Below are 15,348 nucleotides of genomic sequence, written 5' to 3' on the forward strand. Positions count from 1 at the left end.
CCCAAGTAGCTTCATCTTCAGTGTGTTGATTCCATTGTACTTTGTAGAACTTGATTGTACATCTTCGAGTGACTCGATCTTTCTGATCTAACACTCTAATGGGGTACTCGACATAAGTCAAATTAGATTCTAGTTCTACATCACCAAAGTCAATCACTTGGTCAGGTACTTAAAGACACTTCTTTAACCGGGATACATGGAAGATATCATGCACAGCTGACATGTGATCTGGTAGCTTGACGCGATAGGCGACCGGTCCACATCATTGTTGTATTTGAAAAGGACCGACATAACAGGGCACCAACTTTCCCCGAATCCCAAAACAATGAACTCCTTTCATCGGCGATACCTTGAGGTAGACATGCTCTCCCACTTTGAATTCTAGCGGTCGTCTCCTCTTATCAGCATAGCTTTTCTGTCGGGATTGAGCTACCTTCATATTAGCTTGTATGAGTTTAACTTTCTGTTTAGCTTCCTTGACCACATCTGGTCCAAAGAACCAACGTTCTCTAGCTTTTGACCAATTTAAAGGTGTCTGGCATCAACGGCCATACAATGCTTCGAATGGTGCCATTTTAATGCTCTCTTGATAGCTATTGTCATATGAGAATTCAGCTAAGGGAAGGCATTCATCCCATTTAGCACCATAGGAAAGGACACATGCTCTCAACATATCTTCAAGAATTTGATTGACCCTTTCAGTCTATCCATCTGTTTGCGGATGATAAGCAAAACTGCGGATAAGTTTGGTTCCCAAAGACTCATGTAGACTTTTCCTAAAACTTGGATACGAACAATGACCCTCTGTCAGAGACAATGGTCTTGGGTGCTCCATGCAGACTAAGATTCTATCAAGATAAAGCTTTGCATACTGTTTCACTCGATATTTATCTCTGACTGGTAAGAAATGAGCTATCTTGGTTAGGCAATCAACAATAACCCATATTGAATTGTAGCCTGCAGATGTCCTAGGCAATCCCATGATAAAGTCCATACAAATATCTTCCCACTTCTAAGATGGAACTGGCAATGAATGTAATGGACCTGTAGTCTTCATATGAACCGCCTTGACTCTCTTACAAGTATCACATTTGGCCACATATTGAGCTATTTCTAATTTTATTTTGGTCCACCAATATCTCTTTCTCATATCATGATACATTTTGTTGCTACCTAGATGAATGGAGTATCTTGTAGAATGAGCTTCATCAAGAATCTGCTTTTGTAGCTCTAGACTTTTGGGTACTACCAATCTATCCTTGAACCATATGACATCGGATTTATCAACATTGAAACATGTTGGTTTTCTAGATCTGACTTTATCTTTGATATGGGCTATACCCTTACTTTTCTGTTGAGCAATAATGATCTAATCTTTGATAGTGGACTCAACTGCAATATTGGACAGGGAACCTTGTTCTATGATTTCTAAATTCATATGCTCCATCTCTTGACACATTGTTCGTTGCATAGGTTTCACAATCAGACAATGGCAATGACTCTTGCGACTTAGGGCATCGGCAACCACATTAGCCTTGCCCGGATGATAATGCACTTCTAAGTCATAATCTTTGATAAGTTCCAACCATCTTCCTTTGCCTCATATTCAACTCTGACTGAGTGAAGATATATTTCAAACTTTTGTGATCCTGTATAGATATGACTAGATGTTGCCCTAATAAATAATGTCGCCAAACCTTGAGTGCATGAACAACAAGCGGCTAATTCAAGATCATGGGTGGGATAATGTTCTTCATGCTTCTTGAGTTGTCTGGAAGCATACGCTATGACTCTACCTTCTTGCATAAGAACACAGCCAATACCAATTCTAGATGCATCATAATAGATATCGAATGGCCTCTCGATATCAGGTTGTGCTAATACTGGTGCAGTTGTTAGCAACTTCTTCAATGTTTGAAAGGCCTTCTCACATTCTGTTGACCATACAAACTTAGTTTGATTTTTCAGCTAGTTCAGTAATCGGCTTCGCAATTCTGGAGAAGTTAGGGATAAACCGACTGATAATAACCTGCCCCTAGAAAACTATGAACTTGATGAACTAGTGGCAAGGTGCTCTCCAGTTAAGGACTTCTTCTACCTTGCTCAGATCAATAGCTATACCTTCAGCAGATAACACATGACCCAGAAATTGTACTTCCTCTAACCAAAATGCACATTTACTGAATTTGGCATATAATCTGTGGTCTCTTAATCAGTTGTAGAACAATGCGGAGATGTTCGCTATGTTCCTCTTTGCTCTTAGAATAGATAAGAATGTCATCAATGAACACCACTACAAACTTATCTAACTCGGGCATGAAAACTGAGTTCATCAGGTACATGAAATGAGCCTGGGGCATTGGTCAGCCCAAAAGACATAACTAAATACTCATATATACCGTATCGGGTAGTAAACGCTTGTCTTCGGCACATCTTCCCAGTCTGATCTTAATCTGGTGATAGCCTGATCTCAAGTCTATCTTCGAGAACACCTTAGCTCCCAGCAAGTTGATCAAAAAGCAAATCAATTCATGGTAAGGGGTATTTGTTCTTTATGGTGACTTCATTTAACTGGTCGATAGTCAATACATAACCTTAAGGTTTGGTCCTTTTTCTTCATGATGATAGCAGGGCATCCCCTAAGGTGATGAACTGGGTTGAATGAAACCCTTGTCTAACAACTCTTGTAGTTGGATTTTTAATTCTGCTAGTTCTTTGGGTGGAATCCTATATGCTCTTCTGGACATAGGTGTCGTTCCTAGTTTTAGATCAATTCTAAACTCTACATCTCGATCTAGGTGGTAGACCATGCAGATCATCAGGAAAGACATCCGTAAATTCACATACCATAGGAATTTCCTCGGCTTCTTCAACAGTAGTTGCACAGACTATTCCAACCGTACTCTTAGGAAAGGGAAGTTGGATGAGAAGTTGGGTTTTGCTGTCAGGTACATTTACCCTTATGGTTCTACGCATGACATCTATGACAGCCCTGTGTTGAGTTAACTAGTTCATACCAAGGATCACATCTATATCTTGATCCTTTAATATCAGCATATTGGTAGGGAACTCATAACCTCCCAAATCAATAGGTACATGCTGAAACTATCCTCCCTTGTACAGATTCGTCCCCCGAGCGACGGTATATGATACGGTTCTTTTGTTTCCCCAATAGTTATCCCATGCTTCACAACAAATGTACGATTGATGAATGTATGGGATGCACCAGAATTAAATAAGGTAATTGTAGGATGCTTAGCAATGGGAAACATACCAATCATTACTGGTTCTCCTTCTGGAATAGATTCCACCTGAGTATAGAAGACCCTTCCAGTTTTCTTCTCAGCCTGACCCTTCTGACTGTTCTAAGCGTTGCCCTTGTACTAATTCTGAGCTTGAGTAACAGGGGCTTTAGGTGCATTAGGATCACTCTTCCTGGGATATGGACATTCTCGGGAAAAGTGTCTGGGTTTACCACAATTATAACATGGATAATTGTGATTCTAGGGAGTAGCAGTGCGGTTTGCATTATTTGTATTCTTTTACTGCTACGGTGCTTGATGAGGATAAGGCGTATTAGTTGCAGGGTGAATAAAGATTTGCTGCCTGCTTTGGCTTTGTTGGGGGTGGAATGGCGTACGGCCATGATTCTAAGGATGGTAGACTATCTTTTGACGCTTTCCACTCGACTGATCCGGAAGCAGATATTCTCTTTTTCTTCACCTCCTTGTGTCGGCGGTAATTCTCCTCTGAAGCGATAGCAATGTTGACTGTCTCATGATAAGTTGCGTTGCCGCAAGTTGCCATCATGGTTTGAAGTTTGGTGTTTAGGCCTCTTAGGAAATGATTCTTTTTCTTCCTATCAGTATTCACATACTCTATAGCATACTGTGACAGGTGATTGAAGCGCCCAACATAGTGCATCATCGGGTGCTCCCCTTGCTTAAGAGCCAAAAACTCTTCTAACTTCATGGTCATCACACCACCTGGAATATAGTGTGCCCTGAAGGCATCCTTAAACTCCATCTAGGTGATTTGGTGACCAGCGGGCTATACAGCTACCAAATTTGCCCACCAGGCACCAGCAGCTCCTCGGAGTTACTGTGCCGCAAACCTTGGTTTTTGAATCTCGGTATAGTGAATCAACTCAAACTTTTGCTCTATTGTCCTAAGCCAATCGTCAGCTTCTAAAGGCTCTTCTGCTTTAGAGAACATAGGCGGACGTGTGTCAGTAAAATCAATATAGGTTGACTCATCATTTCCATTATTACGGCGGCCATGATTAGGGTGTGGTGCCTGTTGGTTCTGAGCCAATTCCCTTAACAACCTAGCATTCTCTGCCGTTGCATTGACGAGTGCAGCTATGGCATCTACCATAGTTGGAGGCATTGGTGGAGGGTTTGGGATATCATCATTGTCATGTGAGGTACTTGCACTAGCTCGGGTGATAGGATGAGGCATCTGTTAGAGAGACACATTTATTTACATTATTATTTATTGAAAGCAGTTAAAAGGTTTCATGCTACATAGGGTTACTTATTTATATTACATGTCTTGTATCCCACAAGACAACCCTAGTTTACTAGAAAAGCAGTAAAGGAACTATTACTACTCCAAGCTCTCAGTCATCAGCGTCCATGTCCATACCAGACGAAACCTCATCTTCATCTGAGAAGTACACGAATTCCTCAGGGTCCTCCTCTTCTTCATCCTAGACTTCTCCTAGATCTACAATCATTTCTTCATCTATAACTTCACCATCCCCATGAGGAGGATGAAGTTGAGCGTACATCATGTGGACATTCTCATGAAGAATGGCATTGTCCATCTCTAGGTCTTCTACATAGAACTCCAACTCATGGACACGTTCATTGGCCGCATCCTCTTGTGTCTAGGCTTCATTCCACAACTCGGTGTTCATGGTGATGTACCTTCGCATTTTAGCTAGCTCCTCTTGATCTTTGGCATGAGCTCGACAAAGAGTGTTGAGCTCCATGGTAAGGTTCTCGATGTTGGTGGGATTGCTTGAAGATCCTTCCTCTCCTAAGGTCCTAGAACTTCCTTCACCAAGTTCATGGTTTTGTGGTGCCAACTGGTGATGAGGGACTCTGTGAGGTCTAGTGGACTTGCGTGCGGTTATCTTGGTCTTTGTCATAGCCTATAGAAGTTAGGGTAGGACTATAAGGATAGCTTGAGGATAATGGAGGTTAGTAAGAATGGGATTGACATTACTTACCCAACCACTTTTAAGGGGAATTATTATGCAAGGTGTTCAAGCATGATGCATGAATCGATCTTACGAATCTAGGTACAAAAGATTTATATAATCAAAAGTACTAGATTTTTAATACATAGGACAAACCTAATCATATTATTCGCCACAAACTTTCAAATAAGATAGGATTGAGGCTAGATTATAGGTAAGAAGAAAGAAATTTGAACTTTAAAATATCAAGTTTACTTTCTTTGATCCAAATCAATTTGAAGGTTTTCCAAAGTAACCTATAATGATCTTAGATAGGAACTGCTCTGATACTAGCTGTGGCAGAACCTCCTAAGAAATTGGGCCCACGTGCATCTATCGTTGTCTCAACAGACCTCTGATAGCGTACACAAGTTCCCAACAACTTAATAGGTCTGTTGGGTGTCTTTGGGAAACCCGAATCATCCACAAATCTTTTCTGAATAGGATCCCAATCACAGACATTACAGATTACAATAGTTTTCAATATACATACCAGAGATTATAAAGCGGAAGATTTAAGTTTTAATATTACAAACCAGTTGTTTCAAACTTACATAACCATAAGTGTCATACAACCATAGTAGCGGGATAATATTACATTAACATTATTTATCATACAAACTAGTGCCTGTCCAAAGGCCATTCATTATTCCTCATCGTTGTCGACTTCAAACACAGACATGTAGTAGGGACCAAAACAAGCCTGCGCATGCGACTCACCTACAACAAGGGTTGACAAACCCTGAGTACAAAAAGTACTCAACAAGACTGACCCGACGTAAAAGGGGTGAAAGACTTTAGAGATGCAGGTGTTGGGGCAAGGTAAGGATGTAGCAAGATTCAAAAGTTCTTTGCCAAAAGCTTACTATTCTTGATTCTATTTTCAAGTTTTACCCCTAAGTCTTCTTAGTTCATTGTCTTAAGCTAAGTGTTCATATCCCATGTTCCATTGCATCTCATTCCATTCCTTTTCTCAAGTTTTAGTAATTCACTAGTCCTGCATTACTTCTGTAATGAATTGAGTCTCCATATCCGCGAAGCACCGGCAATTCGAATTGATTCAAGTCCTAGCTGGGGATTCATTATCACATGACATATGTAGAACTTAATCTTGCATATATCAACCTCACTACTGGATCCTCCTATACTAAGCCGTCTCCACGCCACCCGAGAGCACAACACACCTCAAATCCTGCCACATTCCAGCCACGAGGGTACATGTTACTCCCGCCATCTCTCCACTCCCAATGCGTGGGCATTCGTCTTAGTATCAGATTAGCCAAAGTAGGCTTACCGGAGTATGTGACCAGTACTACAAAGTGTCTCGTTTAGAAGATCCACAATGAGTGGCCTTTAGGCAACATAGTCTGCAACATTACCCAATATTCAAGATAAGTCACCTGACTAGTCTCTAGTTCATTCTACCTTCTTTCTTTCTTTGGCTAGTATGCCATCTTTGATTGTATCAAAACTTTTACTTTGAAAGCCTACCATAAAGCATACTAAGCATTCTACGCCTTTGTAAAATGAAATCATCTTCAAGGATGGTAAACAATTAACAAGGTAGGCAATGCATCAAGTAGGTAACATTTGAATTAATCAACTTAATGCAATAGGTAACATAGGTGATAAACTTTTCAAAGTAAACAAGGTATTGGTTTAATGCATAAACCAGGGCTTGCCTTCGTTGATGATCTCGGGTTCTAGATCAGTACCACAAATATTGAATCCCGAGGCAACCGGGGATCCTTCCACAACTTGCTCAACTAGGATCGGTTCACTCTCAGATTCTACACGAAATAATAACATATGCTTCAACATGATGATAATGTAAACATGATGCTTTCATGGTGCATGAAATATAATAACACCTAGAATACAACTGTCCTTCACGGTACAGTTGCAAGCCAACAAAACCAACTTGCAATTCTACCATCAAGGACCACACAAGTGACTTGACCAAATTGATCTTGAAACCCTACTAGTCACAAAACATGACCAAAACAAGATCAAACCCTAGACTAACACTTAGGGTTTGCTTTTATCCATTTTTGAATTAAATTTGGAATTAAGCTAAAAATGAACTTGTTCCAAATGACCTTAAAATTTTATGTAAGCTTCCTCATCATAAATTAGTGTACCAAAACAAATTTCATAATTTTTGATGTTATACAGTGGCCTACAAAAATCATGGAAATTACATTTATCAATTAATTGAACTAATTTTTTGAATCATTAAAAGTTTATTCAATTGCAAGTTTCATATTTTTAAACCATAATAGAACATGTACAGAAGCTACACACAAATTTTTAGAATTTTTGGAGCTATAATTATTTTCCTATGAATTTCCAAAGTTACTGCACTATTCAAAATCCTAGAAAATATAAAATCTCACTGTTCCCTCCCTCATCTCTCACTGACAGCCAGGACCCACTTGTCATCCCTAACCTTCGGCTTTGACCGCAGCGATGACGGCGCTGACCAGCGCTAACTCATCGACGATGAGTCTAACGGCGAAGGCAAAGGCACCACAACGTTCACAAGGACTAGGCACATCGATCTGTGGCATTACGGAGGTTGATTACGACACGGAACAAGACTGACGCCGGCCATGGTGGATGTGGTAGCACGGCAATGCTACGTTGGCAGAACAAGGCTAGTAACGGTGAAACAAAGAGTCCAGGAAGCATCAGTATCTCACCCCGAATGTGTTGAAGCAACGAGCGAGACCGGAGAAGCTACGGTGACGCGGTTTGACGGTGATAGTGATCACGGTGGAGCAGACCTCGTCGACGATGGTGTTCGGGCGACTATAGTGGGCAAAATGACCAAGCAAGAATGGATTAAGCACTATAGCATCGAGACGAAACTATAGAGACAACAATCAAGGGCAACGGCTCACCAGATGATGCTAGCCGCGGTGAAACGGAGCTTCGGTCGAGGTCGCTGGCCACGAGGAAGAAGAACGTGGACAGCGAGTTCTTGGTGAAATCAAGCTATCACAACAGGTCGGTTGGAGGCACAAGGAGCAGGTAGGAACTAGGGACACTACTTTGCTAGGGACTAGCTTGCGCTAAAGAGGCAAGGGGAGCTCACCAGGAGCTGAGGACGGCGGTGTCGGGAAACAGAGGAGAGAAAGAAAAGCAGACGACGGCGTCGGGGCTTTATAGCGCGGCCAAGAGAGCGAGGGGATGACATGCAGTGAGCATCCCGTGCCAGCGCAAAGCCAAGGGCAGCCACGGGCATGCCTGGAAGGCCGGAGAAAGGATGCCGGTGGTGGGGCGGTGGTTGTGCTACTGTTCAGAAGAATTATAGAATTGCCACTGAGTTTTTTTACAAATTACTCTCAAATTTGTATAACAACTCAAAAATCTCCAAAAATAAAAGTTGTTCAAAATCAAAAGTTCTACAACTTTGCTTAAATGAACATTTTCAAATTCATTCCTCCATTTTGAAATTTGAATTTGGGGTGCATTTGAGCATTTGAATCATTTCAAAATTACTCCAAATTTTATATGAAAACTTTAAAAACTTTGAATACCAAAGTTGATCCTTATAAAATAAGCTTCAACTTTGCTTTTTGTCACACCCCAAATTCCAAATGGATTTTGAATTAGACAAAAGGGGCAAAAAGGACTTTTATAGTTTGAATTTGAATTCAAATTTGATTTGTTTTCCTTTTTACTTAACTTTGATTTTTGACCAGTAACATGGCCCATTAGGGTTAGTTGAGTCAATTGACACATGGTCTCACATGATCACATGAAATTTGACCCTTGTGGTCATGATCTTTATTTAAAGTTTTGAATCACATTACATCACATAACATCACAACTTATAAAATAAAGCTTATTTAGTGAATGCATTCCAATTTTTCTACTTTATGAATGCTTTGCAATGCATATGATGACATGTCAAGTTTTAGTGCTAGGTCAAAACACCAGAGGTGTTACAATGGCACCGTTTGCCTCCACGGGTAGCGGGGTGCCTCTAGGTACCCAACTGAGCTTAGCACCCTCCAGAGCAAGTTAGGCGTACCAAACTGGTCCAAAAAGGTGCTGCTACCAGGAGGAAACACGGGCGCGGCCATCTGTATCAAAAAGGGATGCAACTCTCGTGAGAGGATTATTTTTTTGAGAGATGGAACTTAATAATTGGGATAAGCAATTATAAGGGAGGGAGTAATGCAATATGAATGACATGAGTGAATATGATGCATGCTCGTTCCGTACGCCCTCACAAACCTAAGAAAAATTAAGTTCTAGCGGAATATACAGGTGGCATACATACGTTCTCTTAATTAGCGGTAACTAGTCAATCTACATGGTGCGTTGTTAGTGTACCTACAGAAAATTTCATTACAGCCCAACCCAACAAGATATAATGCTAACAATGAAAGTAGTAAACTAAGATACTCTCCATATATACATCCCCAGATATATTTACTTTGGTATCCAAACTACCCGATAGATATACCCATAATTAAGTACCTTCATATGTATATGTATACAACATGTAAATATTCCAGTAACCACAACTAACTCTCCCCTAGACCGACCGTTGGACGGTCATGCTCTCGCAACTCACACTTACCATAGCGTAGAGGCAATTGATCCATACATTACCATTCAAGCGAATGGCACCCATGCAATAGCACGCTGCATGGACGACGAAATAGAAACAATCAATTCCCCCCAATTAGTACTTGTATAAGCCACCTAAAAGTCCTTAAGTGGGCTACAAGGGATGTGATCACTAGCACACTATAAAATTTTAGATTTTTAAACACTTATATATAACTATAAGTTGGAAAACCATTTTCGCAACAAAAGCTTTTGTTTTTAAATACCCGTATGACATGTTTAGTGTTGAATCTAGCTCTGATACTAGCTGTCATAGAACCGACCAATTTATAAGAGCACAAGTACAAAAACAATCGCCAAAACGATCAAATTCTCGCACTTGAGCCCACATAAACCCGGTAGTCAACTGAAACTATGAAGGATTTCAAACCAACTTGCATACAACCAAGATCACAGTAATTCAACATAACACATCGTACATTACAACATTTCACAAGCAGTTTGCAGATAGATTACAACACCTCAGAGTCATAGTTATTACAAACCAAGTCTTGTAAAGTAGCGGAAGCAAATAGTTTAACTCACACACGAGTTCAAATACAAGTACCGGCTTGCTAATCACAACCCACAAAAGCATTCGGATAAGATAAACAGAGATCATGCCCATGATCTAGTCTTCGTCACCCGCCGGGTGGAGACAATACTTACAGAAGCCCTGATAAAGAAGGTCATCTACAACAAGAGGGAATAAACCCTGAGTACGAGAATGTACTCAGCTAGACTTACCCGTCGAAAACCAAAATAAATGACACCAAGGATCATGCATAGCTTAATTTAGTGGATCTGGCTAACACTTCCTTTTTGCGGAAAAGCATAAGTAATAATGATCAACTCTTAACCCGAGCTAGCAGTGACTTTTAGCCTTTAACCTATCATCTATATTAGCACCTGTACTAAGCAATCATTTGATTAAGATGCAAACATTAATAGCCATAGTAGGTATAAATCGTGGCAACATTATCATCATCATCATCTATTTAACCATATCATTAAATTAATTGAATCTACGTTGCCGCTGCTCAGCCAAGTTCTCACTATCTGATAGAGACGGCGATTCAAATCGATTCCTATCCAGCTGGAGGGGTATTCCTAAACACAAACCCTGCTTCCCCCGTCAGGGTCGCAATCAAGTCACCTTTGGCGCAATTCAGGAGTCGCGAGTCTGAACAGATCGGCATTCTCAGAGAACCACTCTGCCAAGGTTGCTTGGGACTCTAACCGACCTTGGACTTATTCTAATGGCTCTCCGCACATCCTTACTACCTCCAGAATGCATGCCACTGCTTGTGTTCCTGGCCTGAGTCAAGCTACTAGGCTTCGCGGTCAGAATGAGTTATCTAGCCAGCTAAGTGTTAGGCTGCATTCAACATGACATGAGGACATACAACGTATTGGTCCTTAAATGACACAGACGAAGTCACTATGTCGACCCCTACACAAGACTCCGCCCGATTTTCATTCATTATTAACATGGTTCTTTTCCACGATAGCAAATATAGCCAACCATGATCCACCTCATCCTAAAGCTCACAGGTGACAGGAAATCACCTGATTTCTACCGCACTAAGCATGGCTAAGCATTTAACCCGTTCCTGAACTTAAATAGGATTCAAGTGCGATATATGGACAAGGATAGATATATAATGCAACAATTGGTTCCAACCAATTCCTATACTTAATGCATCAACAACAATAAAAGATACTCAAGATATTTGTAAAAACCTGGGAGACTTAATATGCTTTGGGGCTTGCCTTTTAGGAAAGAGGACGGGTGGTGGTCTGGGCACTCGGGCAACTCCTCCTCAGTGGTTGCTTCTTCGATTGCCTGAACCTCGGGCTCCTCCTCCTGGCTCGGTCCCTCGAACTCTAGAAGCATCACTCCCTCTAGCACACCTATTGCTTGTATGTGCATGATAAATATCATGGATGCACATGAACAAAGTTAGAAATGCTCGGGGAATGCACATGCTTACTGCAGTCCGCATTTTTTTGACTTAAGCTCTATTCAAGTCACTTTAACTTACCAAGTTTATACAACCTAATGTACAATTGCTCATCTTCAGTTAAGGACCTAACACCTGCACCTAAGCATGTTTTCAAGTTAGGCTAGCACCTAAACAATCAACTAGAACATTGCAACTAAGCATACACACAAACATTCGTATTTCAGCAAAATAGGAACTTATATAGTGGTACAGTAAACTGATCATAACTGAAGATCTACAAATCGAAATGACAGGCAACAAGACAATTTGGAAAACTTATAAAATTGTCTACAATTCATTTTCAAACCTCAAGGCATGATTCCAACCTTTACTAGGTCGAATTTACAGAACCACATAATCAGGTCCAAACAAGACAGAGAGCAAGCAAAACTATGATCCAACTTTGAATGACTGTAGCTCCTAAACTACTAGGCCAAATGCCACCAAATTTTGACAGGAGCTAGATACATAATTTATCTATAACTTTTGTATTCACTACTTTCCAAGCAAACCAAATTATCATAGTGAACTTTGCAAAGTTCCCAGAACTGTCCAAAAAGACACAATGCAAGGAATTATTTATTAACTTATGTTGTAAACATATAATTGGACAAAACTGACTTTACTCACTTATCACAAGAACACCATAAAGTAAAGTGTTCACCACCAATTCATTTCTTTTAATGCCTTTCTTAATTTATTTAATTATTTAAGAGGAATGATAAACATATATGAATACTACACCATTTAATCTACAAAAATTACAGTAGGTACTACATGCTCCAAGTAGTCTTCTGTAAAAATTTCACATCATTTGAGCAAGTATAACATCCTACACAAAAATGACAAGGCATAAAGGCTTAAAATGACATAATTAGGAAACCCTAGTGAAAAGTGTCAAGCAATAGATTTTATATTTTTCCTAGCATCCTTAAGGTACTAGGACATCCTCCAATAAATTTCATGGTCATTGGATTCATAGATAAATTACTAAAATTCACACAAGGATCATCTAATGAGAAAATGAAAATCTATAACTAAAAAACTATACATGTACTGTCTCTCAAATTTATACCAGAGCTTCTACTCATCAAGAAGAGCGCACCAACAAAATTTCATAATTTTTGGAGCACAGGAACTCAAGATATAAATTAAACAAGTTTGCATTCATTTAAAAACACATTTAAAGTTTTAATTTAATTCTTCTAGAAATTCTACTACAAGTGATCATGTTATATTTTTCCTAAATACTAAACTTCACCATGATCCTAACAAAACTGGAACCACGCAATTTGGATCTATAAAACTGGAGATACAATTTTTACAAAACAACACTCAAATCTGAGTTATTTGAACTATCCTTTGAACACTCATTCACTGGCAGGCAGGGTCCACCTGACAGCGACACGAAAACAGGGGAGGCGGCTTGCTCGACGTGGAATCGGTGGAGCTCGCCGATGGTGGCATCACCGGTGATGAGGAGGGTACCTCCGTGTTCACCATGACCTCCCGAACTGATTGACACCCTAACCCTAAACCCTACCGGCCCCTAAGTACCCTGACCATGGAGCTCGGCGGCTCGACCATGGCGCACAATAGCACGTGGCCATGTTCCGCCCTGGCTGGACCGGCGTGGACAGTGACATCTTCACCTGAGCATTAGTGCATGATGGAGAAGGCTAGACAGAAGCTAGGGAAGGAAGAGAGAAGCGGTGCTATGCTGGCCACGGAGAGCGCAACTCCAGCGAGGTCTGGACGGCGGCGGAAATGGAAATGTGGCCACTACCTTGTTTCATCGGCTCAACGGCGAGGTGGATGAGCTAGAGGAGGCTATGGTGTAGTTGTGGGATAGCTGGAGGCGGCGATTTTGTGGTGGCGAGGGCGCTAGGCGACGGCGGTGCTCGACAGCAATAGTGGAGGCGGTGGCTGTCGCGGTGGACGCTGCGGGAAGAGAAGGAGAGTGAATGACAGCAAGCTGGGAGGGCAAAAGGATGCGGCTTCAAGCGGTGGACAGCGGCACCAGGCTAGCCACGGCATGTGGTAGCCATGCGGCGGTAGAGATCTACGGTCAGTCGGCACTGTAGCTGTCTAAATTTTTTGATTCAGTTACTCAATGGTGCCGACTGACAGCGCCATTTCCATGATCCATAACTTCCAAATCATGATGATCTAGCTCATGGCGTAGTTAACAAAGTTGGAGATCTACATGCGGGCTACAACTTTTACAATTGGGGCTTGAGCTGGTTTGGCTTGGTTTGGGAGATACAATGCTCTAAACAGCAACACCTGAAACTAGGAACTTGCTTTGTGACTTAGAAAATTTTCAGAGTCTCCAATTAGACCTCAAAACTGACTTGTGGGCCCTTTTTTAGCATGTTCTACACATTTTCATGAGATGGTCATAAAATATCTTTTGTTCCTTATAAAATTTGCTACAATGTTGCTTTAGGTTGCTCAGACATGTAAACAATCTAAGCTATACTTTTTAATCAATCAAACAAAAGAGCTCTAGAGGTCAACACTAGTCAAACCATGACTTGGAAACTTAATTAGGCAAAATGATCAACATGAACATTGTTCCTAATGAAATTCTAACTATAACTAAGTTGCTTAAGAGAATAATTAGCCACACCACACATTGGTCACCCAAAATCAAGCATCACATGTATTGAAACAAGGAAAAACAAGTGACTTTGTTACTTCTGTTTCAAAACCATGTTTCATGTGTTTCATGAGTTTGTGGCATTGTACTAGCTAACCATGTTTCACTAAAGTGTGTTGCACAAGTTGCACTTGAGGGTTGCACCCTATTCATTTCCTAAAACAAACACACATGAAATATAACAATATGTTGCAATGTTTTAGAAGCATGTTTCATACAATCTAAGCTCATGAATGGATGAATGATGCTCATGTTTATGAAATGCAAGTGCAAATGTGGAAGCCAAACACATGGGGTGTTACACCAAGCATCCATGGCTTTTGTAGCCATGGCGGTGGTGCTTGTAGCATTTTTTACTGCCATATATTGTAATCGGGTCGTTCCTAATTAATGAAATAAAATTACTTTCGTTTGTAATCTCAGTGCTCATGAGTCATGCTCAGAGACTTAGGTCCCTCATTGGGATCGCCTGTTATGACATTGGCCTCGGTGGCCAAGATCATCGCTCCCATGCTGCTAACGGGTAAGTCCATGAGAACCCTAGGTTTATGGTCATTCCATGCCCCAGTCATGTCCCCTAGAGGGTAGATCCTCGGCTTCCTAGCCGAGCCACTCATATAGTTCCTGAGCCTGTCTGTTAGTGCTCGAGGGCTCATTGCCTCCCTTGGTGTGTCACCATGAGTGACTCTAGGTTAGTACTTAGACATCACATGATAGTCTATCGAATTTGCTTCTGAGCATCCAGCTAAGGCCTTTGGTGCCTGACCATCGGCGTCCCTCGCACTTTAGGTGCCTTAGACAGCCTTGAAGCC

Source organism: Miscanthus floridulus, chromosome 7 (assembly GCF_019320115.1).
Source record: "Miscanthus floridulus cultivar M001 chromosome 7, ASM1932011v1, whole genome shotgun sequence".
NCBI classification, from domain to species: Eukaryota; Viridiplantae; Streptophyta; class Magnoliopsida; order Poales; family Poaceae; genus Miscanthus; species Miscanthus floridulus.